Source organism: Nicotiana sylvestris, chromosome 8 (assembly GCF_000393655.2).
Source record: "Nicotiana sylvestris chromosome 8, ASM39365v2, whole genome shotgun sequence".
Lineage (NCBI taxonomy): Eukaryota > Viridiplantae > Streptophyta > Magnoliopsida > Solanales > Solanaceae > Nicotiana > Nicotiana sylvestris.
The window spans coordinates 48,349,430-48,376,898 of NC_091064.1; positions in this window are offsets into that span (position 1 = coordinate 48,349,430).

Below are 27,469 nucleotides of genomic sequence, written 5' to 3' on the forward strand. Positions count from 1 at the left end.
TTAGCAGAACTATAAATCACCTATGCTACTGATGAAAGATGCAATGATGAGAGAAAAACTGAAGACTCGACTAGGATGTGCATCTCCTGTGAGTAAAAACAAGAAAATTTCAACCCAATCTAAGAAGTGCGTCTCCTAAATTTGAGATTGAGCTTGTAGAAAACTATAAACTAAGCTTGACTAATGTAAACTAACCCTATTCTCCAGGCAGGACCCCTGATTTCAAGGAAACAAAAGATTGATAACTTAAGAAAATTAAAAATTGACCCTTTTTGTTTTCAAATCCAGACATTCCTTTTCAATTTAAAATTGTTATCCTAGGAGAAAATTCATCAGCCTAGGATTTAATCTTAGGAGAAAGATTCATCATACTAAAATTTTAATCCTAGGAGAAAGTTCATCAGACTAGGTCTCTTTTCTTCTCTTTTTTGGTATCTTAGGAGAAAGATTCATCAGACTAAGATTTCTATCCTAGGAGAAAGATTCATCAGACTAGGTCTCTTTTCTTCTTTTTTTTGGTATCTTAGGAGAAAGATTCATCAGACTAAGATTTCTATCTTAGGGGAAAGATTCATCAGACTAGGTTTTCTTATCTTAGGAGAAAAATTCATAAGACTAAGACTTCGATACTAGGAGAAAAATTCATTAGATTAGGTTTCTTTATTTTTTGTTATCTTAGGAGAAAGATTCATCAGACTAATATTTTAATCTTAGGAGAAAGTTCATCAGACTAGGTCTATTTTTTTCTTTTTTTTTGGTATCTTAGGAGAAAGATTCATCAGACTAAGATTTCTATCCTAGGATAAAGTTCATCAAACTAGGTCTTCTATCTTAGGAGAAAGATTCATCAGACTAAGACATTTATCCTAGGAGAAAGATTCATCATACTGGTGTTTTATTTGTTATATTAGGAGAAAGATTCATCAGACTAAGATTTTTATCCTAGGAGAAAATTCATCAGACTAGGTTTCCTATCTTAGGAGAAAAATTCATCGGACTAAGATTTCGATCCTAGAAGAAAATTCATCAGACTAGGTCCTTTTTTTTTGTTATCTTAGGAGAAAGATTCATCAGACTAAGATTTATATCCTAGGAGAAAATTCATCAGACTAGGTTTCTTAACTTAGGAAAAAAAAATCATCACACTAAGATTTCGATCCTAGGAGAAAATTCATCAGACTAGGTCCTCTTTTTTTTGTTATCTTAGGAGAAAGATTCATCAGACTAAGATATCTATCCTAGGAGAAAATTCATCAGACTAGGTTTCCTATCTTAGGTGAAAAATTTATCAGACTAAGATTTCGATCCTAGGAGAAAATTCCTCAAACTAGGTCCTCTTTTTTTGTTATCTTAGGAGAAAAATTCATCAGACTAAGATTTTTATTGGGAGGAAAATCCATCAGGCTAGAACTTTTTTTCCTAGGAGGAAAAAATGTGAAGATCAATGACAAGATTTTATGCACAATAGCAAGACAAATAAAGGCAATGATTTGAGAAACTTCCCTTTGTCGGCTCTTCTCCTCTTTTCTTTTTCTTCTCTTTTTTTCTTTTTATTCTCTTTTTTTGAAACCACTTTCCTTGCACTGCTTCATTCCTATTTCAAACAAAGAAAATTTTGTCAGTTTTAAAAGTGGTGGTCGGTTTGTGGCCTTGAATCTTGATCAGCTTGGCTTTCGCTCGATCATCTTGAGTCGGTCTCAAGAAACTTTTGTTCTGCACCAACTCTGATTGTTTCATACCCAGTACCATTTGTATTTGCGGCTCAGTCAGCCTTATCTCAAAAAAGAGATTTCTTTTCTTGGATAACCTTTTCAGATAGCTTGAATGTTTTTGCTTTTGGAGCAATTTGTCTGTCAGAGAGTATCACAACTGGTAAGAGCCTTTTGCATGATGTGCATACTTCATAGTCATTGTTCGATACTACAGAGAATCCCTGATTAACCTTGAGGGGAGAAACCTTTGCGTGAATTCTCCAAGGCATGTTGACAGTAACAGCTGAGTGCGCTGGTCAAATTTACTTTGTGCAACTGAAATGGTAGTAGTAGATTTTGAAATCTTTTCTTGCTTGTTTTGACAAGGCGGACTCAAAGTGAAGGACACAAATGGTGCAAAGAAATAATATTAACAAGAAATGTCCCTGTCGGGAATGATAGAAGGAAGGTTTTTTTTCCATTTTTTAATTTTTTTTTCAATAGCTAGCCTTAATGATCATGACATGCATTTTGGACTTAACGGCCTGATCTATCAACTGATCTAATTTTTCCTTTTACCATTCTTATGACCTTTGAAGTCGGGCTTGTTCGTGACGATTCTTTGCATCAGTTTCACGACTCACTTTCGACTAGTAGTGCCCCGAGGAGTTTTCACCAATACGTCTCTCTCATTTATTTATCTCTACTTACTGTCGCCTTATAGTGCCCGTGAGGATTTTCACTAGCAAGACTCTCTCATTTTTTTTTTCTCTCTTTTTTTCCTTTCCCTTCTTTGCTTTCTTTTGTGAGCAACTTGATAGTGTTCTATGTTGTGTGACAACTGTTGCTCATTGCATACTTCTTTGGGCATTTTTGAAGGCTTATTGGGAGGTCTTGATTTGGAATGTTTTTGGATAGGGTTTGAAAGAAAGGATGGCATGAAGGCTTAAAGTAGACTCAATATCATGGGTTATACACTCACAACTCTTGGAATCGACTCTTTCAAAAACTAAAACAAACTCATTCCCCAGCTTTAGATACTGGACTTTTTTTTTGAATTCTTATTTGGTTGGACCGAACCGTTTAAGGCTGCCTATATATCCTTTTTAAAGGAATCAGGTCTAACGTAGTTCAGACATCTGACCTAACTTTTTTTCATTTTTCTTTCTGTTTTTTCTTTTCTTTTTTTCTATCTTTTTTTTTCTTTTTGTTTTCAAAAAAAGTTACTTAGCTTCTATTTTTTGAGGGCATGGACCTTTGACAATTCTTTTATTCTTCTTCTTCTTCTTCTTCTTCTTCTTCTTCTTCTTCTTCTTTTTCACTTAGAACTTTCTAAAAGTTGCCCCAGTTTGTACTCTTGGGGCATGGACTTTTATTGTTATTTTTTCATTCATTTTTTTGACTCTAGACTTGATGCCAAAAGAGGGTGATCAAAGAAAATAACATAGGCTCAAAAGGGGTAACAAAGGGTATAACGTATTTGGGTAGCAGAAAAAAGGCCTCCTAGCCTTGAGAATGCCAACACGACATTGATGGACATGTTGCTTTCTAGGTCTTTTTCAATGTAAAGTTGTATGGGCAATGCTTTCCTCGTAGTGAATGCCCCTTGTCAATTCGGGTGACTTTTCTTGGATTTTGTCTTGATGAAGAAGATGCATTTTGCCACTAACTGATCCATTTTAAGTTGTCTGGAATACACCTTCTTTTGAAAAACACTTTTTATCTCTTAGTACTAAACAAATTTCCACCTGTCCGATCATCCTTAAGCTTGATCTTCTCAAATGATTCAAAAGGTAGAGATCCTTAACTTCCATGAGCATGACTGCTTTGGTTCCATGTAAACTTGGCTCATACTCATTTTCCAATATTTCATGTATTTATTCATCTTCAAAAGTGTTCTTTCTCACTTGTCAAATTCAAGACTAAATCAATTTTCTAAGATCTGGCTAAAAATTCCGCATGCATGTCATGTCACTAGAACTATCGTAAAAAGAACTATGCACAAATGGCTGACTGCCTTTTTTTATTTATTAAATAAAAGATAGAAGGGTCCGATAGCACAAAAAGAAGAAGGAAAGACGACAAAATAAGCTACCACAACTCCTCTCTGTCTAAAAGAGGAGTGACTTTCCAGTTACTAAGCGACATTTAGCCACATACTTGCACATTAGCATTACTACGGTATTCGACCATTTTTATTGCTATGGATTCAGCACTCAAATTCTGACTTTTGATCAAACTGTTCCCCATATTGGCTGTCGGATTTCAGGATTGACAACATGGAAATTTTTACAATACTTAATCCGCCAAAGGACTTGGACAAATTCTCATGTCTCCCTACCATCACAAATCATCTAAGTAGAGCATATCCTGGTTCTCAAAACTGGTAGAAGTTGCATTTACTTTTATCACCAACTTGCCTACTTGACTTTTCGTGACCTTAGTTGGATCAACAATAGTGGTTCTTGTTCCTTTGGTTGAGAATATGCTTTTATTTCCGAGGGATCTTGGATTGTTCTTGGTGACTTGCCATTGCAAACCAACAAACTAACCACCTTTAACTAACTTTTATTTCAAAAAAACAAGCATATTAGAATAAACACTGTGTTTTTCTTTTTCCTTTTTTTCTCTTTTTTTTTTTATTTTTTGTTTATTTTGTCCCTCCTTTTTTTCAAAATCATTCGATCGAACCTGATTTGGGTTGCCTACGTATCATGTGGGAACATGAATCAGATCTTGCGTAGTTCGGGAAAATTAGGAATATAGGAAATAAACTAAATCTTTCTTTTTTTTTATTTTGAATTTTCTTTTTTTTACTTTTGTCTTTTTTTTAATTTTCGTAAGAAAGAAAATATTTTTTGATTTCAATTTTTTTTTTGGAATTTCGAAAGAAAAACTTCAAAAGAAGAAAGAAAATATCTTTGAATTTTTGGACTTTTATGTTAAAATTGTGAAAGAAAGACTTCTAAGGAAAATATTTTTGAATCTTGAATTTTCTTTTCAATTTTAGAAAGAAAAACTTCTAAAGAAGAATGAATATATTTTTGGATATTTGGAAGAAATTAAAAGAAGATATTTTTGGATTTTTTTTAAAAAAATTGGGGTCTAAAAGAAAGACTTTCAAAATAAGGAAGTAAAGGAAAATATTTTTGGATTTCTTTTGAAAATTGCGGGCCGAAACCGATAAAGTTTGCTTACGTATCTCACATCCAGTGAGAATCAGACCTGCGTAGTTCGCTAGTTTTGACGCAACATGGGAAACATTACTTTTGAAAACAATCACTTATTTCTTTCTCTCTTTTTTTAAAATTTCGACAGTGTTTCGAATTTGAAATACCTACCTCTCACTTTTGATTTTTTTTCCGATATTTTTCTTTCTTTTCATTTTCTTTCCATTTTCTAGAAGTCAGTCAACATGCAAGCCGAAACAGACAGATACGCAAGTAGCACGTAAGATGCATCAGGATGATCTTTTAATTTAGGTACACCTGTCCTAGACGGACCCAACCCGTGTGTTAAGTCCCCAAAGTCAAATGCGTGTGATGCAAACAAGCATTCCTACTAGGGATCCAGCATGAGACTATGTTATTCTAGGTTTAAAACCTGGGTGTATTGTTCTAGACCTGACTTACCCGAGCAGACAACTCGAACCTAGAGGGGAAGTGTATCGGTAACCAAAAGATCATCCGGCTTTGCAACTTGTCTGAACCTTGTTTTAAATTAAGGATATGACACTACCAGAAAAGAAGTCACGCCAGCGTACACTTCCCAGAATATTTAGAAGACCTAGAGAGAAGAAGGGTTTCGTAACAGTTGATATACAGTTCATAGAATATCAAAGCGGTAATTAGCACATTAGGCTCAAACACGTAAAAATCAGATAATAAATGAAAGCCAAGTATAACAGTTATTCTAAGCTCGAATTCTTCAACCCTGAACCAGAAGTTCTGGGTTCTATCCCTAGCAGAGTCGCCAGAGCTGTCACACCTCCTTTTTACCCGAGGGCAGATATAATTGAGTTTTTTCAATTAAAGTAGCAATATTCGAAATGGGATTATTTATTTATTTCAGAGTCGCCACTTGGATAATTTATAGTGTCCCAAGTCACCGGTTTATTTTAAATCCCAAATCAAGGAAATTGACTCTTATTTATGGTCCACGAACACAGAAGACCGGGTAAGGAATTATGTTAACCCGGGAGAAGGTGTGAGACACTCCCGAGTTCCGTGGTTTAGCATGGTCGCTCAACTATTAATAATTGGCCTCATTATCTGATTTATTACACATTCTAAACCTGCGTGCATTTTTAACTTTCAAATCATTTTTTAGGATTTATGGAATTAATTTGAACGAGCCACGATGTTGTGCACTCGTTGTTTTTGTATATATTGCGAATCACGTCACATAAAATGCACCCGCAATTTATAACATGGTTATTTTAATTATATTATTTAAAATTATGGTCGGGTCACATGAATGCACACCCAAATTGAGATTTATGTACCGTGTCCATGTCACGGGAACCGTACCCATAGCCACGATAATTTATTATTCATTTAACCAACTCAGCAGAAAAATTTTGTGATCAGTAGAATAAAAGCAAGAAATTGAAGCTATGTTGTATAATGCTTTTATAGAGATGTGTCTTAGAACTTAATTTGCAGTGCTATAGATATATCCAATATATTGCATCAATAAATATTCCTATGAAGTGAGGCTAGTACATGATCAACTTCTGATCTATATTGTATCAGTTCTTTATGCTAAATGACCAAGATTTTGACAACGAATAACCAAGACATACAACATTTAGCATACGTCAATAAATATTCCGACTGCTACATAAATCTAGTAGTCATTAAATAAAATATGGGCATGAAAAAGCAATAATTGTAAGGAACAAAAGAACAAAAATTGGAGATGGATTGAACACTAACTCAAGCAACAAATTAAGGCAACATGATAATTATTAGAACAAAGTAGTAAAAGAATTGGAAGAACGGACCTTCGGTATAAATCATTGAAATTGGAATTACAAGAAGTTAAACAATTTGAAGACTCATGACTGGCGCTTTCGCCGGCAAACACAGACGGAACCGGCAATTCAAGACCTCAACGGCAACTTTGATCGAAGTTAAATCTAGCCCGAAACTTATCCTCTCTGTTTAATCCATCTCTGTTTTGTAATTTATTGAAGTTGTCCTATCTTCTATCCCATGTGCATTTGTGAGTGTGTATGTTTATAGAAAAAGAAAGGAAAAGGTCCTCTCTTGAAAATATGCACAGTCATTCTTTCACCCCCAATTTTGTGCTCTATTCCTTTCTCGTTTTCTTCTTGTGCAGCTCCCACCCCTTTGTATGTGTGTGTCTATTGTTAGTGAATTTTAAAGAAGAAGAAGGAATTTTTCTCGGGGGTGCGACTATCTCTTGAATTGATGTTGATATCCACCTTTCTTTTTTTGTGAAGAAGGGGGTCCTCAAGTGTGTAGAAAAGGGGTCTTTAGGTCTATTTTTCAGCTGATTTGCAGCAGTTTTGGAGCAGGAATTTTGTGTAATCTTAACTCGTTTGATGGTTATTTAGTGGGGGAATTTCAACTAGGTTTGGGGCAGTTTTTCAGGTCGATTTGGGAGCTGTTTGATGTCGTTTTTTTGCTGATTTTCGCTGGGTAATTAAGGTTGTTTTTCAGCTCATGGTTGATGGGTTTGGGGATAGTTTGAGGGACGTTTTGAGCTGGAATTAGCAGCAGTTTGAGATGTTGTTTCTGGGTCATTTTAGTGTTGTATTAGCAGTGTTTCTAGGTTGAGGAAGTGGAGATTGTAGCTGATTTTTTGGTGGTTTAATGGAGCTGAATTGCAATGTTTATGGGCTAGATTTCGGGTGTCTTTGGGACAATGTTTATGCTGTTTTTTGTGAAACTTTTGGTTGTGTTTCCATGACTAGCTTTGGGGGACCATTTTTCTTAATTGAAGAAGAATGAGCTGCCGCTATAAAGAAGAAGAAACAGTGGATTTTCGCTGCTTAGGTCCAAGGTGTTGGAGAATATCAAGTTTTTAACTTAAGGATATTATGTTATTTTTGGGTTTAATGGGTATTGGGCTGGATTTATGGGCTAAGGTCTGAATTGGGCCAAGGATAATTGGGTTGTTCCAAAATTGCTTAAGAAAATTCAAATGTGAAATTAGTTTTGGAGTTGTTCAAAGTCTTTTAGCTAAAATCCCAAATCTTATTCTAAAAAGTATAAATATATTTATAAAATATAAAAATCACTCTTAATTAAAATAAACTACTAAAATAAAACTAAATACTAAAAGTGAAACTAATTTTGTATATTTATTAATTTTATGAAAGTTAGATAAACTAAAAGTAAATAAATAAACTATCAATTAGCTAAATAAGAGAAAATATTTTTGTAATTTTTATTTTTGTGATAAAATAAAGTAAAAGGGTCAAAACTAGTTAAAATAGCGATATTATACCTAAACTAAATATTTAACCACTACAATGTATAAAACCTCGGGGAGCGCCAAAAATTATATGTCTACAACGAGGAACAGTCAAGACGCCTACTAGTCTAAAAATCTGAAAAGAATATTACATAAAGTGAACAAGATAAAGATAACAAAGAAAGGCCAATAGCAGGAAGAAATCAAATTACAAATAGTAGAGATGATAAGGGGAAAAACGGATGGTAACCAAAATTAACCAAGTAATCACACACCAACATAGTTGGGATACAGACAAGTAAAAATGTGCTCAAGTAAGGAAAGCAGTGTTAACTCAACCAATAGCATCGTTTCTAATATACAATTCCAGTCATCCCAATCGTCGTAACCTCATATCATAATCACAACTTCCAAACCTTTAAGATACATGGCACTTTGTGCCCACATATTTCTATCTCACTTTACATGGCAAAATCCATGTTCTATTCAGTACACATTATCTGTGTCAAATGCTAATTAGGATGATCAAGAATTTCCATTTATATATCATAAAGTAAATTTACAGTTTCTAGGCCAAATAGGAAACCAGCGAGAAAGATGAAGTTATTTTTAGAAATCATTTGAGTGAAGAAAATAACATTTTCAAATAAAAATACAACATCGAGTAAGCTATTGCCTTTTATATAGGATTCATTAAATTAAAGCTTAATAGCAATTCCTTTTTGAGTAAAATACAAACCTCGGACAAGCTAAAGAGATTTAGTTGAGAAACCAATTGAAATAAAATATAACAATTATTAGAATTAGTAATACTGAAATATACGGGGAGTTGTAATTTAAAGTCATACTATGTAGCATGATATTAATTCCTTTATTTTCAAATATCTATGTTACTAACAACTTAGCGGTGCGAGAGGTAATGACTCGACGTAGTAAATTCACCTTGAAAATCAATTTACAGGAATACCAGTACTAGGAAAAGATCTCAGGAAATGACGGCAAGGCAATAATGTCAATGATAATGACAAAATCCTCGAAAGACAGTGAAAATCGTTAATACAAATTCTCAGAATCTCGTACGAAGGAACAGAAGCCAATACAATAAACAAGGGGGATACAGAATACACAAATATCATAATTCACCCTTATTTTACCATATCAATCCATCTTTATTTCACCTGTTGTAGCGTGCAACCCGATCCCATCGTACAATAAACATCAATATCCTAACAATAAATATAACATGTTGTGGCGCGCAACCTAAGCCCACCATATAATATCAATATCATAATTCATCCTTATTTCCACATAACAATCCACCCTTATTTTACCTGTTGCGGCGTGCAACCCGATCCCACTGTACAATAAAACTATCACAATATAAATATCCTATATTATTCCACTACCTCCCTTATTTCACCTGTTGCGGCGTGCAACCCGATCCCCAGTACAATAATTTTAAATCAACAACAACAATTCAATAATTAAATTTACAAGAATTTCCACAACCAAGGGTATGAGTTCACGACAATAAGGGAACCACTTAAAAATCAAAGAAATACAACAACATTTACAAATTAACAGGACATGTAAGGCACGTGATAACTACGCAAACAACCACAACAATTTGGACATGTAGCATATATGCACAAGGTCATAGAGAAACTCACAATTAAGAAGTAACAAAATAATAAGGAAGGCAATCACTTCAATTAAGGCAAATAAGGGCCAAATAACAAGTAAGAGGTAAAGAAGAGCTAACAACATCGTATAAAGCAAGTAAAGGTGAGACTAGCAAATAGGAAACTCACTCATATCAAAACAACTTCCTAATTAACTTAAGGGGCAATCTCCCACACAAGGTTAGGTAAGATACTTACCTCAAAGAAGACAGACTAGTACTCTAAAATGAACTTCTCCGATGAAATGACCTCTGGACGGCTCAAATCTAACAAAATTAACTTCAAAGCATAAATAAAACACATAAGAAAATATTCCAGATCATAAAGCCTCAATCTTTATCAAATTCTAAAAATCGGTCCAAAAGTCGACCCCTCTCCCACCCTCCCCCGGGCCCGCACCTAGAAACCCGACAGATTTCATAAAATCTGAACACCTATTATAATATTAGTTCAACCATACAAAAATTATCAAATTTCGATATCAATTCATCCTTCAAATCATCATTTTTCATTTTGGAAACTTTCTTCAAAAACCACCATTTTTCTCAACTAAAAACACAATTTAAATAATAAAAACAAGGACAAAATCATGGAATATAATAAATTCTAGGTGAAGAACACTTACCCAATCGATTTTCTTGAAAATCCCATAAAGAATCGCTCAAAATCGAGTTCTACAAGTCAAAATATGATGTAAATTGTCTAACCCTCGATTTGAAGATTTATATTCTGCCCAGGCATTTAATGAAATGCGATTGCTGAACACAACATGCGATCATGTAGAAGAAAAAGAAGGCTGCTCAGAACGACTCTACGCGAATGCGGACAATGGGATGCAAACACGGATATATGGACTAAGCTTACGTGATTGCATACGAAGAGACATGAACGAAACAACAATTTGGGGCTCCCCAGCAAGACTAACACTACGCGAACGCGGCCATTTAGAAGCGAACGTGCTGCAGAAGAAATTACATGTTCACGATTGCGAACCTAACCGAACGCGATGTAGGAAAATATGGCAGGTCAACCGGACACTACGCGATCACACTTGGAACTGTGCGATCGCGAAAGAGAGCACCAGACATCAGAAGTCAGCAATCCAAAATGGAAGAAATTGGCCCGTAGCCCATCCGTAACACACCCGAGGCCCCCAGGATCCCATCTAAACACACAAACAAGTTCTATAACCTAACACGGACTCGCTCGAGGTCTCAAACCACATCAAGCAATGCCGAAATTATGAATCACACCAAAAATTGAAATTATGAACTTTCCAATCTTCCAACTTCTAAAACTCGTGCCGAAACCTATCAAACCAACCCGGAATGATGTCAAATTTTGCAGGAAAGTCCCAAATGAAATAACGAAGCTGTTTCAACTCTCAGAATTGCATTCCAACCCCGATATCACAAAAGTCAACTATTGGTCAAACTCCTCCATCTTATAATCTTCAACTTTTCCAACTTTTGCCGAATTGCTTCAATTCAACCCACGGACCCCCAAATCCAAATTTGGACGTACACCTAAGTCCAAAATCACAACCCAAGCCTATCGGAATATAAAAACTCCAATCCAAGGTCAAATACTCAAAAGTCAAATCTTGGTCAATTCTTTCAACTTCAAGCTTCTCAAGTGAAAGTCACATCTAAAAATCCTTTCCAAACTTCTCAAAAACCCGAACCGATGATGCACACAAGTCATAATACACTGTGTGAAGCTACTCATGACCTCAAACTGCCAAATCGGACGAAATTTCTCAAAACGACCAATCGGGTCGTTATAGTGTCAAATGAAATAATAATTTTATTTAGATATCAAGTAAAGTAAAATAATATACGATTTGTACAAAATGTAGAATAAGATGATTTTAGTTTAAAAATCAATAAAATTGTATAAAAGTATCATTTTTAAACAAAAAAAAACCATAAGTTAAAATAACAAATTAAATATAGAATTTGTTAACGTATTAAGGACTCAACGAGGTTAAGATATGTTAAGTCTATCCCTTCTTTCCTTTTGGCATGATCCATATGATACAAATGAAACAAGCAAACGCGCAATTTTTACAAATGATTCTATTCATAGAAGTACTATGGGTGCCTATGTTCTTGATTCCCATGTGTCATATTATTATATCGTCTGTTCATGGGTCTCATAAAACACGTATGTTGATAAAGTTTATTTCATGGTATTAATCGAAGGCATATTGATATTATGGAATTCTGAGAGATCTTATCGACTTACTTTCGTATGCATTGAATTCATTTATATATATACATTGACCCATGATAAGATGGCATTATATACACATATATTATGTGTATATGGGGTATGGGGAAGGTTATGGTGTTAGATACGCACCACCACCTGATCAGTTGGTATATGTTGATGATTTTGCCCATAGAAGTCGAGATGATATGATGGGATGCCCTTAGAGGCTTGATGATATTATGTAGGCATATACCTATGCATGATATGAGATTTATACACACATGCATGAAACTATAAAGGTTTCATGATTCACCGTGCTATTCAGACTTACAAGTTGAGTTCTTTACTACAGGTTTCTTTCATGTCTTTATATACTACTTTTCATGCCTTACATACTCGATACTTACTTCGTAGTGACGTACCTTTTGCCTAGGGATGCTGCATTTCATCCCCGTAGGTCCTGATAGATAGGTTGACAGTTCTCCTTGTAGGCTATCAGCTCAACAAAAGGTGTTGGTGCACTCCACTTGCTCCGGAGTTGCCTATTTGGTCAGTATGATTTGGACATGTAATGATCGGTATGGCGGGGCTTTGTCCCAACCTTTATGACATTTATGTACTCGTAGAGGAATGTATACAGATGTTATTACTTGTATGGCCATGTTGACCTATGTTTTGAGTGTACAAATGATCATGTCGGCCTTATAGGCTTGTATGTCACATGTATAAGTTTCTATATCATATTGGGTCGTCCTATGTCTAGTATTCCTCTATGTTTTATTTGGTCATCTCATGAAGGCCCTTCTGGCCCATTTACCCATGATGGTATGATAAGAAAGATATATTATATTGGTATTCGATTGAGTAAGGCAACCGGGTACCCGTCGCGGCCCTCTGATTTGGGTCGTGACAAAAGTGGTATTAGAGCAGTTCTGTCCTAGAGAGTCTACAAGTCGTGTCTAGTAGAGTCTTGTTTATGGGTCTGTTATGCACCATATTTATAAGCAGGAGGCTACAGGGCATTTAGGAGTGTTACTCTTCCTTCTTAATCTAGATCGTGTGGTAGAGCTCGGTTTTAAGAATTCAAGCTCCTAAATTCAATTCTATTCATAACACAATGAAACCTACATCGAGAAAGAAGATGGTTTGTAAGAGATTGAATGTTCTTGTGGAAGAGTTGAGTCAGAGGAACTTGATTTTGCATCAAGCTTATGATGAGTAAATGTGAAGTCTTCAGAAGATCACGTGTGTACTAAGACGTGTAAGCATCTTGATAAGGAGCCCTAAGGCATGAATATCTATCCACCTATATGGTAAAAAGCAATAAGAGAATTAGAAGGTAGATACAAGTTTCAACAAGTAAAAGAAGCGAGGTGAAGAAGGATACGAGGTACCCATTTAGTGAAGATTATCAGTATTTACAATTCAAGCATAGAAATATAAGCATTTTAAGTTACCTTCAACAGTAAAGAGGTATGTACAATTGGCCACACCTATCTCAGTTATGCCCTCTTGGTAAGAGATATATTGTTTAAGAGAAGGATGAGATATAAGGATCCAGCTGGGGTTAGAGTAGCATTAGCTGATATTTCCAAAGGATATTACAAATGTGGTAATACATCTCCTTGTGAGACACCCAGATGGTGCACTTTAGAATAGTACAATCAGATATGAATACTAGAATGTTCGAAAATTTTAGAAGATAGGCAGTAGAATGGTATAAAGGATAAAAATTTACCTTAGCATGACTCCCGTTCCTAGTAAAAAAAGAGAATGTTAGGCGACCTGAAGATCCAGTGGATGGAACAAGGGGAGATAAAAGCAAAAAATGTTTTGTTGATGTTTTCAGAATAAAGTGATAGACAAAAATATGGGCAATAGAATAAGAAGAGAGTAAATGAAGCATTATGAGTATGATGTGATAAATGAGTGATAACGAAATATCAAAATATGACAGGATGACAGAGTCTATAGTCAAGTGAAGGGAAAGACAATAGGAGACATGCCTTGAATCAATAAAAAGTTATTAGCTATGAAGTCATATCCTCATTTCAAGAAATAAGTTGGTGACTCCAACATGATTACCAAAAGGAAAAGTCAGACCCTGGAGTAATAGAAATCGGTATGGGCTGGTGAACAAGATAAATTGAACATGAATTAGGGACCGAATGATTTGATAATAGTCAACATTGTGAGAATTTCATAGATCATGTTTCAGTGATAATAGAATGGACAACATAAGAATAACTTTTAAAGGTCATTCAGGAAGACGCTTCCCCAAAGCCAGTACTGTCAGCATAGTTAAACTTAAGGGACTAAGTGTGCCAGTTACACTAGGTTTTACCCTCGTGAGTACGAAATTTCGTTATCCTTGGTACCGAATGGTTATCGCAAGGTGATTAAGAGTTAGTGAAGATGTGAAAAGATGCAAAAGATAAAGAGAGTGGGGAAGATGGTGTTATATCGTATTAAGTAGGATTTATATGGTTCATGTAACTAGGGAATAGTAAAGGAAGAATATGGTAAAAACGCAAAATAAATGAGATTATATTTATTTAGATTATATAGATATGTTATGACTCCAAAATATTATGCAAGCACGATGCCAGAAAGAGGCAGTTAGGGTTCCCGCCCAGGAACCCTACCAGGATGTTATTGATAAATAAGTGCGAGTGAACACTTGAAACATAAGGAGCCAGCGTGAGAGGTACGTTAAGAGAAAAGGAAATAATCCAAGAGAGATTACACGGAACATAGATATAAGAATGGACCAACGAGTAGTTAGTAGTTGATTCAGGAAGAGTCTAGTTATGTCTAGACAAGAGAATATAGATAATCAACAGATCGTGCAAGATAAAAGTAGTGAATCCCAACATAGGGGATTCAGTCTCGCAGATATGACATCGTGATACTTGAGAAATATTAATATAAGATTTGGGGTAGTTAAAGGTACAATATAAGTATTACAAAAATAAAAGAGAGTGTCACTAAGAAGACAATAAAAATTCCAGTTCAAAAGCAACCCTACAAGCACAAGGTCGTGGAGGTAAGTAACTAAGGATAATTATAGGCGAGCAAGAACATCAAAAATTGTGTCAGGTATATGATGTAATAAGCTCGCAGCTTTACAAGAGTTAAAGGGTTTCCCCTAAGTACTACAAAGAAAGACTAGCCGAGGAAATAGGGAAGAAGGCTTCAACCTAAGCATAGTAACATAAAGAAGAAATGGTCTTGTAGCAACTGTCTCACTACAATATTATATGCACTCCATAAGAAAGTGTCACCTATAGTGACTAATGAACGGGAAAAAAAATCAAAGGTGATATTTGAGATCATATGAGTTAACAGAAAATTTCAGCATTTGTGGGCAATAAGATAAGTCAAGTATTCATGCAACAAGTGGTAGAACGACCGGAAAAAGTAATTGCGTATGTTTAAAGACAATTGAGAAGGCACAAAAAAAATCTATAGTGCTAACTTATGTTTTTGAAGAAAAAGGTAGAGAAGGAAAGATGGTTGAAGTAGGACCATAAGAAGTACCTTTAGCATTTCAAGTACCCGGTTCAGAGCCAGGACATCTTTGGTATATCCACCAGCAGCACCTTTGGCATGATATGTGGGCATCATATATTGATCCACTAGTAGCAGAGCCACTGAGTGAATGACCTTAACAATCGTTTTAGAAGTAGTGGTTTACTATACTGATGACTCAAAGAAAGGTCGAAATCCATCCCTTTTTTTAAAACTGATTAATTAACGACTCACCAAGCAGGGACACGTTGTGCAGTAGTAGCCAGTTCAAGGAAGTGAAACTAAGACAGGAAACTTCCCTTTTTTACTTTTAAGTAAGTAAGGTGGTGCTTTGAACATTTTCACTAAATTCGAAAAGATAAACATCTACCCGGTATACCAGCAATCCTTCTATGCAGATACCCCTTTTTACTATCAACCATTGTATTGCCAAGAGGAGAAAATGCTCAAGGCTCTATATATTCTTTCTTTATTCAATTCATTCCTATCCTTTTTGTTTTCAGTCCCGGGTTTCCTTACCTTTTCAAGCCAATTGATCGCCTTTTTAGTTAACTGTGGAACCCGCCCTTTAGCCATCTATCTTTAGATACGGAGGGATTATAAGTCGTAGAATTTTAAGCCCAAAAAATAAGGTAAGAAAGGTGGGGAACAAGGCCTCACACAAAAAGATTTGCCTAAGAAGTCTTAAGGAGATTTTCAATAAGTCAATACCAAGATTTTCTTTTTGCGCCTACTGATGTGATGATAATTCAGAAGCTTTTTTGCAAAGAAGAAGGGCCCTGATGGGTTCACGTGCTAAGGCTTCACTAAAAATGCTCTTTTTCAAGAGAGAGGTTTAAGGTGCATTAATCACGCCTTGAAGGAGGGAAGTAGTGGAGTAGGAGAGGTAAAGATGGATGGAAATAGATAAGTAAGAGAGAAGGTGACACCAGCTAACAGAATGGACGGAATGAGAAGAAATCCTCAGGATGGAAAGAAGCTTGAAAGAGAGAACCAGGAATGTAATAGCGTGAACAAACAAGGAAAAAGTCACGAAGTTTGACGATAAGAGCATAACACTTTACACGAGAGCGTAAAGCCCTTGATCCTTTCAAGAATGTAATTATCCTTAATATTTAGGAGCAAATTTAGAACCTTTATAGTGGATTAAAAGAAAGAACAGACTCATATGAAAGTTCCCAGAAACAATAGCTGTAACAAATTGCATACATCATCATGCGAATGATATCGCAGTCAATTCTAAATAACTTACAAAGCAACATACAACTGATTTTATTCTGTTATTTATATCTTGTTAAAATGACAGTCGTATCTAAATATTGCAATGGTAGCCACTTTAATGTATTAGCCAATTTCGATTTTCGTGATCTTCTCATTCCACTACAACAACCATGATCCCAAATCTGGAATGAGATTTATGAATTAAAAAATTGATTCGAAATAAACTGTAAATTGACACTTTGCGATTAACTAATGCTCATTTTCCTGCAAAATTACTCATTCAGCCCACTTGTGAGAAATAAACACCAGTCCAATTTCTCGTAAACCTTAGTAATTTAGAATCAACAATGACAAAGAGACATTAGTGAGATATAGACTTTCTGTGACGACCCGACCAGTCATCTTAAGAATTAACGCCCAGATCCCCGATTAATTCCTTTCCCGAGTTTATTTCTGCTATTTTGATTTGTCGGGATGTTCGGTTTTGAGTTTCGGAGAGCTTTGGGACACTTAGTCCCAGAATGAGAGCTTAAGTGTTGGAAAGTTGACCGAAGTTGGATAGTATAAAGACGGCCTCGGAATGAAAATACGATGATTCTGTTAGCTCCGTTGGGTGATTTCGGGCTTAGGGGCGTGATCGGATTATGTTTTGGAGGTCCGTAGCTAATTTAGGCTTGAAATGGCGAGAGTCGAATTTTTGAAGTTTCCGGCCCGATAGTGAGATTTTGATCTAAGGGTCGGAATGGAATTCCGAAAATTGGAGTAGCTCCATAGTGTTGAATTTGACGTTCTTGCAAAATTTCAGGTCATTCGGACGAGCTTTGATAGACTTTTTGATTGAAAGCATAAGTTAAGAGTTCTTGGAGTTCTTAGGCTTGAATCCTATGTTAATTGGTGATTTGATGCTGTTGAGAGCATTCTGAAGTTTTGAACAAGTTTGAACAATGTCATGAGATGTGTTGGTACAATTAGTTTGAAGCCCCGGGGACTCGGGTGAGTTCCGGGTTGGTTCCGGGATGTTTTAGGCCGAGAATCATAGTTGTTGCAGGTCCAGAAGAGTTGCAGGCCTCGGAACTCACTAGTGCGGTCTGCACAAAGTCCTGTGCGTCCGCGGTGGGGGCTGTGCGGTCGCAAAAAATGCAGTGCGGTCCGCAGTGAGGAAAATTCCAATGGTCCTACTTCGGAAGCTCATATCTTTTAATTTACAAGGAATTTTGGGATGATTCAAACACAAAAGTTGTAGCCCTTCGTGTTAAGTTTCCAAAAAAAATAAAGAAATCACAATTTGGACATCTGTAGAGAAAGTTATGGTCAAAATACTAGAGCCTATCACTGTAGTCAAAACCTGTGCGGATAGTAGTCGTTTTGTGCGGACCGCACTGGTTTTTTGCGGACAGCACTCGTTTTTCGGTGGTCCGCAGTGGTGGAAATCCGGGGGGTGCCCTATAAATATGAGGTTTTGGGTTTTATTTCATATTTTGACCTAGAGAGCTCAGATTTTGGCTAGTTTTCAAAGGTTTTTCAAGAAATTTATCGGGGTAAGTGATTCTAACTCAGATTTGGGTAGAGTACATGAATCCATCATTGAATTCATCATTTAATTCGTTATTTGGGATGGAATTTGGGAAGAAAACTTGTGAATTCTTTCAAAAATGTAAAATGATGATTTGAAGGACCAAATGGTATCGGAATTGGATAATTTTGGTATGGTAAGACACATCAGGGTATGAGGATTCTAAAAATGTAAATTTTATCTGATTCCAAGAAGTGGGCCCGAGGGGCGTTTTGGTCATTTTACATAATTTTGCGTATTAGCTTAGAATTTAATTGTAGAATCAATTGCTTGAAGTGTTATTTACATTATGCAATTGAATTGAATAGATTTGGGCCATTTGGAGTCGAGTACTCGTGGCAAAGACGTGGTGTTGGGTTGATTTTGAGCCAGTTCGAGGTAAGTGGCTTGTCTAACCTTGTGTGGGGGACCTTCCCCTTAGGATTGATATATTTGGTAATTGAAATGTCTTGTACATGAGGTGACAAGTGCGTACTTGTGCAAATTGTTGGAAATCTGATTTTCTTTAAGTACTTATTAGTACGTTCCTTCTCCTACTTTTGGAGCTTTCCGATTTCCGCTGGAACGAAAAGCCGCTCGCCGGAAACGAACTGCAACAGAGCTCGCCGCTCTAAGATCCAACGCCACCTAGAGCTCACCAGAAACGAACTGCAACAGCCCCATTTCCCAGCGACCATCCTTCTTCGACACCAACAGCCGCTCGACCTTCAACCATCTCTATCCTGGGCGATTCTCGATACCACTGACGCCCGCCGAAGTGTGGCTGGAAATTTTCAGATCCGGCAGTGAAGTGTTAAACGCCAGTGAACCTTTTTTCTATTTATCTTATAACCACCTGTGTTAAAAAACGGGAACTATTTTCATTCCCTCAAGGTGGTGGTTCCGAGTTTCCGATCGTTGTTCAATTGTTCCGACCGACATTTGGACTCCGTCCTTGATTCATTAATGCAAAGTGGTAGCAGTGATAGCTCCTTCTAGTTTTTGGGTCGTGGTATTTTCTGTATTTTCAGGAATTCTCGGAGTATTGGAGACAAGTTGGGCGCACGAGCACTGGCAAAGGAGAGCAACCTGGGCGAGTGTCAGCAAGTGGCCGGGAGCGTACAACTACATCGAGCACAACAAATCAGCCACAGGTTTTGTTATTGGGAGTTGGTACCTCCTGTTTTACTGTTTCCCTTTTGGTGTTAGCTAAATTACTGTTATTTTACTTCGCAATAGTTAAACCTTTGAACTAGGATACTAGCTACCGCGTGTTTCCTTCAAGTTTGATTTGTGTACGTTGTACACTAGCGAGACTTCTCTAGATTGTTGTAGGTGTAGTGGCTGCAGTCTGGGATGATAGAATAAGGGCATGTCCTCGGGTGGGGCAGAGTGTGGGGTGGGGTTCAGGGGGTGGGTCGGGTAGCAGGGGAGGTAGAGGGGGCAAGGGAGCCTATAGGTTGAGAATCGGGTCATGGAACATAGGTTCACTAACGAGTAAATCCATAGAGTTGGCGAAAATCCTGCAGAAGAGGAAGATTAATATAGCGTGTGTCCAGGAAACTAGGTGGGTCGGATCGAGGGCGAAAAACGTGGATGGGTATAAGTTGTGGTACTCTGGTGTCCTGAGGGGTAAGAATGGAGTGGGTATCCTGGTAGATAGCCATCTTAGGGAGTCCGTGGTAGAGGTCAGGCGGGTGAATGATAGGCTAATGACTATAAAGTTGGTGGTGGGTGAGGGTACTTTAAATGTCGTTAGCGCGTACGCACCACAAGCAGGCTTGGATGAGGATATTAAAAGGCAATTTTGGGAGGGGTTGGATGAGATTGTTCGTAGTATACCGCCTTCTGAGAGGTTATTCATAGGAGGAGATTTCAATGGTCATATTGGGTTATCTGCAGGTGGGTACACTGAGGTGCATGGCGGATTTGGTTTCGGAGAGCGGAACGGAGGGGGCATTGCGCTGTTGGACTTTGCCAAGGCTTTCGATCTAGTCATTGCAAACTCGAGTTTTACGAAGCGGGATGAACATTTGGTTACTTACCAAAGTTCGGTGGCGAAGACTCAGATTGACTATCTACTCCTCAGGAGATGCGACAGAAGGTTGTGCGAGGACTGCAAGGTTATCCCAGGTGAGACCCTCTCAACGCAGCATAGGCTTTTGGTGATGGACATTTGTATTAGGATAAGGAGGAAGAAGAGGTCAGTACAAGGACGCCCCAGGATTAGGTGGGGCGCCTTAACTAAGGATAAAGCTAAAGAGTTGGAAGGAAGGTTATCGGCAATGGGAGCTTGGAGAAGTAGTGGGGACGCAAACACAATGTGGTCGACGACGGCAGACTGTATAAGAAAGGCGGCGAGAGAGGTGTTAGGGATATCTACGGGACACTATGGTGGACACAAAGGAGATTGGTGGTGGAATGCAGTTGTCCAAGGTAAAGTGGAAGCAAAGAAGGCGGCTTACCTAAGGTTAGTAGGGAGCACTGACGAGGAGGAGAAGAGAGAGAACAGTCAAAGGTATAAGGTAGCTAGGAAGGAGGCGAAGATGGCAGTGACAGAGGCTAAAACGACAGCTTTTGCTCGTCTGTATGAGGAGCTAAGGAACAAAGGTGGGGAGAAGAAGTTATTCCGACTCGCTAAGGCGAGAGAGAGGACAACTCGGGATCTGGACCAAGTGAGGTGCATAAAAGATGATGACGGCAAAGTTTTGATGGGAGATGACCAGATTAAGAGGAGGTGGCAGACCTACTTTCATAAACTTCTAAGTGAAGAAGGGGATCAGGATATTATACTTGGGGAATCGAGGAATGCCGACAGTCACCATGAAGTAAGTAATTGTAGGGACATTGAGATCGATGAAGTCATGGAGGCAATGCGTAAGATGAGAAGGGGCAGAGCTACCGGGCCAGACGAGATTCCGGTTGAACTGTGGAGGTGTGTGGGTCAAGCAGGCTTGGAATGGCTTACTGCATTGTTTAGTGTTATATTCAAGACTAATAGAATGCCTGAAGAGTGGAGGTGGAGTACAATGGTCCCGTTGTATAAGAACAAAGGTGATGTCCAGAGCTGTAACAACTATAGGGGCATCAAATTACTAAGTCATACCATGAAAGTTTGGGAGAGAGTGGTAGAAATGAGAGTGCGAAGGACGGTGTCTATTTCAGACAACCAGTTCGGGTTCATGCCGGGACGATCTACCACAGAAGCTATCCACCTTATTAGGAGGATGGTGGAACAGTACAGAGATAAGAAGAAGGATCTCCACATGGTGTTTATTGATCTGGAGAAAGCGTACGATAAGGTTCCTAGGAAGGTCTTATGGAGCTGCTTAGAGGATAAAGGGGTCCCGAGTAACTATATTAGGGTGATTAAAGACATGTATGATGGAGCTAAGACTCGGGTTAGGACAGTAGGAGGCGACTCTGAACACTTTCCAGTTATTACGGGATTGCACCAAGGGTCTGCGCTCAGCCCATTCCTATTTGCCCTGGTGATGGATGCACTGACTCATCATATTCAAGGGGAGGTTCCATGGTGCATGCTATTTGCTGATGACATTATTCTAATTGACGAGACAAGAGGCGGCGTCAACGAGAGGCTAGAGATTTGGAGACATGCTCTTGAGTCTAAAGGTTTCAAGTTGAGTAGGACGAAGACGGAATACCTCGAGTGCAAATTTGGAGTTGAGCCGACGGAAGCGGGAGTTGAAGTGAGGCTTGACTCTCAAGTCATTCCCAAGAAAGGTAGTTTCAAGTACCTTGGATCGGTTATTCAGGGGATCGGGGAGATTGACGAGGATGTCACACACCGTATAGGGGTGGGGTGGATGAAGTGGAGGTTAGCGTCGGGAGTCTTGTGTGACAAGAAAGTGCCACCGTTACTAAAAGGTAAGTTTTATAGAGCAGTGGTTAGGCCTGCCATGTTGTATGGAACTGAATGTTGGCCGGTAAAGAACTCACACACCCAGAAGATGAAAGTAGCAGAGATGAGGATGTTGAGGTGGATGTGCGGGCATACAAGGATGGATAAGATTAGGAATGCAGATATTCGAGAGAAGGTGGGTGTGGCCCCCATGGAGGACAAGATGCGGGAAGTAAGACTCAGATGGTTTGGGCACATTCAGAGGAGGAGCACTGATGCACCGGTGAGGAGGTGTGAGCGACTGGCTGTAGTGGGCACGCGGAGAGGTAGAGGGAGACCTAAGAAGTATTGGGGAGAGGTGATCAGACAGGACATGGCGCGACTTAGGATTACTGAGGACATGGCCCTTGATAGGGAATTATGGAGGTCGAGCATTAAGGTTGTAGGTTAGGGGAGAGTGTGAATATTTCTACAGCACAAGTGAGAGAGACTATCTAGTTAGGAGTTAGACTAGGAATGTCAGTGGTCGTCTATTGATGCAGGGCTTTACCTTCTAGTTGTACTATACCAGCCATCTATTTCGTATTTCGTATTTCGTATCCTGTATTTCATATTTCGTATCTCTTATATATTGTTGTTATTTTTATTACGCATTTTTATGGTACTAATATATCATCTCCTATTGCTTTTTTGAGCCGAGGGTCTCCTGGAAACAGCCTCTCTACCCTTCGGGGTAGGGGTAAGGTCTGCGTACATATTACCCTCCCCAGACTCCACTTGTGGGATTATACTGGGTCGTTGTTGTTGTTGTTGTTGTTGTTGTTGTTGTATTAAGTCCGTTGTTAGCTTAGGAAAGCATGTCTAAGTGATTTAATTGCTTTAATTATTCAATCTGTTTACGTGAACTCTATGCAGCATGCTAGGCTAGAATTATTTGTTACCTTAACATGAAATTTCACTTCTCTGAATATTTTCTTGTTGTTGCTATGTATTTACATTGGGACTACGGATATGGGATTCCGGTAGCTCCCCGTTGTCTGTTTATTTTGGGACTGCGGGTTAGATTCCCGATAGATCCCCTTGCACATTTACTATGGGACTGCGTGTTAGATTCCCAATAGATCCCCCTGCATATTTATTTTGGGACTGCGGGTTAGATTCCCGATAGATCCCCCTACACAATTATATGGAACTACGGGAATGCACCCGATAGATTCCCCCAGTACTGGGTATTTATATTTGGGGACTACAGATCGAGAAATTTGGTAGATCCCCCACGTATTGATAATTAGACTACAGGACGGGATCCCGGGAGATCATTTAAGCATATATATGATGGACTACGGGACGGCATCCCGGGAGATCCACTGGATAGTTGTAATTGGGACCACAGGACGGTATCCTGGAAGGTGCCCCAATTGTTATCTCTGTGTTGAGCTGTATTTCCTTTCATGGTTTGTTTATCTCTGTTCTAGTTGTTGCTGTTTCTTTCACTTCTATGTTATTCCTCACTATTGCACTTATTTATACTGTTTTATTCCACACTGTTAACCCTTATATTGTTTTTAACCTCAGTAGGGCCCTGACCTTCCTCGTCACTACCCGACCGAGGTTAGGCTTGGCACTTACTGAGTACCGCTGTGGTGTACTCATGCCCCTTCTGCGCATCATTTTCATGTGCAGATCCAGGTACTTCTACTCAGGCCTACCATCCTTGAGGGAGGCGACTACTTAGAGACTTCGAGGTACATCTGCTGCGTCCGCAGACCGAGGAGTCCCTTTCTATTCCTCCTTTTAGTATTAGGCCCTTCTATACTTTCTGTTCTTATTAGACAAATTCCGGAGTTAGAGCCATGTAGTATTTCTTTTTCTTAGCTTGTGATTCGTGGGTTTCCGGGTCTTGGATTTCGATATTGGTTTTGAGATTTATATATATGGTGTATGGCGAACGACACATTTAAACACTGTTATTACCTTATTTCTGCTTTTCAATTGTTTACTTCCGCAAATTTGGGTTTTCTTCCGTAATTTAGGCTTACCTAGTCGTAGAGACTAGGTGCCGTCACGATGGTTCACGGAGGGCGAACTGGGGTCGTGACAAGTTTGTATCAGATCTCTAGGTTCATAGGAGTGATGGATCACAAGCCGGTTTATTAGAGTCTCACTGATCGGTACGGAGACGTCTGCACTTATCTACGAGAGGCTATGTAACCATTAGGAAAATTCTACTTCATTTGATTTGCCTATCATGGGAGATTTTTGACACCACAATCCTAAACTTCTTTCTTCTATTCTCTCACAGATGGTGAGGACACGTGCTACCAGAGATGATCAGACACCCGCACCCCTTGGTAGAGCCGTCAGAGGTCGAGGTCGGTGTAGAGGCCAAGGACGCACACGTGGTGCAGCCAGGGCACCTTTGCAAGCTGCCACCGAAGAGTCACCAACAGTTCCAGTCAGATCCCAGGCATCAGATACGCCTACTTCTACTACTACTCCAACACTTCAGGAGACTTTAGCACAGTTCTTGAGCATGTTTGGTACATTAGTTTAGGCGGTGTTGATTCAGGTTGTACCAACTACTTCACAGATCGAGGGAGGGACCTAGACCTCCACCGCCCCCCACTCCAGAGCAACGAGTTCACATTGTTCAGGTTCCAGGTGTCATAGTGACACAGCCTGTGGTCCCAATTCAGCGGGTGGTAAGGACCCCTCACCGAGTAGAGGACAGGTGGGTCCAGGAGAGAGAGGGAAGACGAGGCCAGGAGGGAGAGTATAGGGGAGTGAGTAGACCTCGTAGACTAGGGAAACCCATTGGTCCTTATTATGGAGGAAAAGTACGACATGGTAGAGGTTTTGCGGGTCAGCCAGCTCAGTTTGCATCTCACATTTTACATAGTGTTTCAGGTGTTCAGGGGTCTTGGAGTACCCATACCGCACAGTTCCTAATGCCACGTCAGTCGCGAGGCTGCTTTGAGTGTGGTGACATATGCCATGTGATGAGGTATTTCCCTAGACTTGGGAGGAGTGCACCTCCACAGACTTCTCAGCCACATCGCGCTCCGCAGAGTTCTCAGGCTATGATTATAGCACCAGTTGCTACCCCACCTGCTCATCCATCTAGAGGAGAAGGCCAGGCCAGATATTATGCACTTCCTGCCTGTACCGAGGCTGTTGCCTCCGATTCTGTCATCACATGTATTATACTGGTGTGTCACAGAGATGCATTGGTTCTATTCGATCCAGGCTCCACTTATTCATATGTGTCTTCTTATTTTGCTCTGCATTTGGGTGTACCTCGATATTCTTTGAGTTCCCCTGTTTATGCTTCTACTCATGTGGGAGATTCTCTCGTTGTGGACTGTGTTTATTGGTCGTGTTTGGTTTCTCTTAGTGGTTTTGAGACCAGAGCCAATTTATTGTTACTCAGTATGGTTGACTTCGATATTATCTTGGGCATGGACTGGTTGTTTCCCCATTATGATATTCTTTATTGTCACGCCAAAACCGTGACGCTGGCTATGCTAGGTGTACCGCGTGTTGAGAGGAGGGATACTTTACATCACACTCCCAGTAGGATTATTTATTTCCTTAAGGCTTAGCATATGGTTGAGAAGGGGTGTGATGCGTATTTAGCTTATGTGAGAGATGTTAGTATTGATACCCCTTCAGTTGATTCAGTTCCAGTAGTACGGGCCTATGTGTTTCCAACTGATCTTCCAGGCATGCTGCCTGATAGAGATATTGATTTTGGCATTGATCTGTTACCGGACACTCAGCCCATTTCTATTCCTCCGTATTGTATGACTCCTCCTGAGTTGAAGGAGTTGAAAGATCAGTTACAGGAATTGCTTGATAAGGGTTTTATTCGGCCCAATGTATCACCTTGGGGTGCTCCTGTTTTATTTGTGAGGAAAAAGGATAGTTCTATGCGTATGTGTATTTATTATTTCTATTGAACAAAGTGACAGTAGAGAACTATTATCATTTGCCTCGTATTGATGATCTGTTTGACCAGCTTCCGGGCGCATGGGTGTTTTCTAAGATTGACTTGTGCTCAGGTTACCATCAGTTGAAGATTCGGTAGCCAGATATCCCGAAGACTGCTTTCAAGACTCGGTATGGTCGTTACGAGTTCCTGGTTATGTCATTTGGAATGACCAATGCCCTAACAACCTTTATGCATTTGATGCATAGTGTGTTCTGGCCATATCTTGACTCGTTCGTCATTGTCTTTATTGATGATATTTTGGTGTATTCCCGAAGTCGGGAAGATCATGCGCAACATCTGAGGATTGTGCTTCAAACTTTGAGAGAGAAGAAGTTATATGCTAAATTCTCGAAATGTGAGTTTTGGTTGGATTCAGTGGCATTCTTAGGCCACATGGAATCGAGTGAGGATATTCAGGTGGATTCGAAGAAGATAGAGGTCGTGCAGAGTTGGCCCAGATCATCCTCAGCTACAGAGATCTGCAGTTTCCTTGACTTGGCGGGCTACTACCGTCGTTTCGTGGAGGGGTTTTCATCGATTGCGGCCCCTATGACCAGGTTGACCCAGAAGGGTGCTCCGTTTCAGTGGACGGAGGAGTGTTAGGTAAGCTTTCAGAAGCTCAAGACAGCTTTGACCACAGCCCCAATTTTGATACTGCCTACAGGTTCGGGGTCTTATACGGTCTATTATGATGCCTCGAGGATTGTCCTGGGAGCAGTGTTGATGCAGGATGGTAGGGTGATTGCCTACGTATCCAGACAGTTGAAGATATATAAGAAGAACTATCGTGTTCACGACCTTGAGCTAGCTGCCATTGTTCACGCCCTGAATATTTGACGCCATTACTTATACGGTGTGCCTTGTGAGATTTATACTGACCATCGGAGCCTGAAGCACTTGTTCAAACAAAATAATCTAAATTTGCGCTAGAGGAGGTGGTTACAGTTGCTAAAGGACTATGATATCACTATTTTGTATCACCCGGGCAAGGCCAACGTGGTGGCCAATGTTTTGAGTCGCCGAGTAGAGAGTTTGGGGAGTTTGGCTTATTTACCAGTATCAGAGAGGCCTATGGCGATGGATATTCAGGCCTTACCTAGCCAATTTGAGAGATTGAATCTTTCGGAATCTAGTCGGGTTCTGGCTTGCGTGGTTTCTCGGTCTTTCTTATTTGATTGTATCAGGGAGCGGCAATATGATGACCCTCATTTGCTTGTCCTCAAGGACAAGGTTCAGCACGGTGACGCTATGGAAGTGGGAGAGAATCACCATGGACTTTTT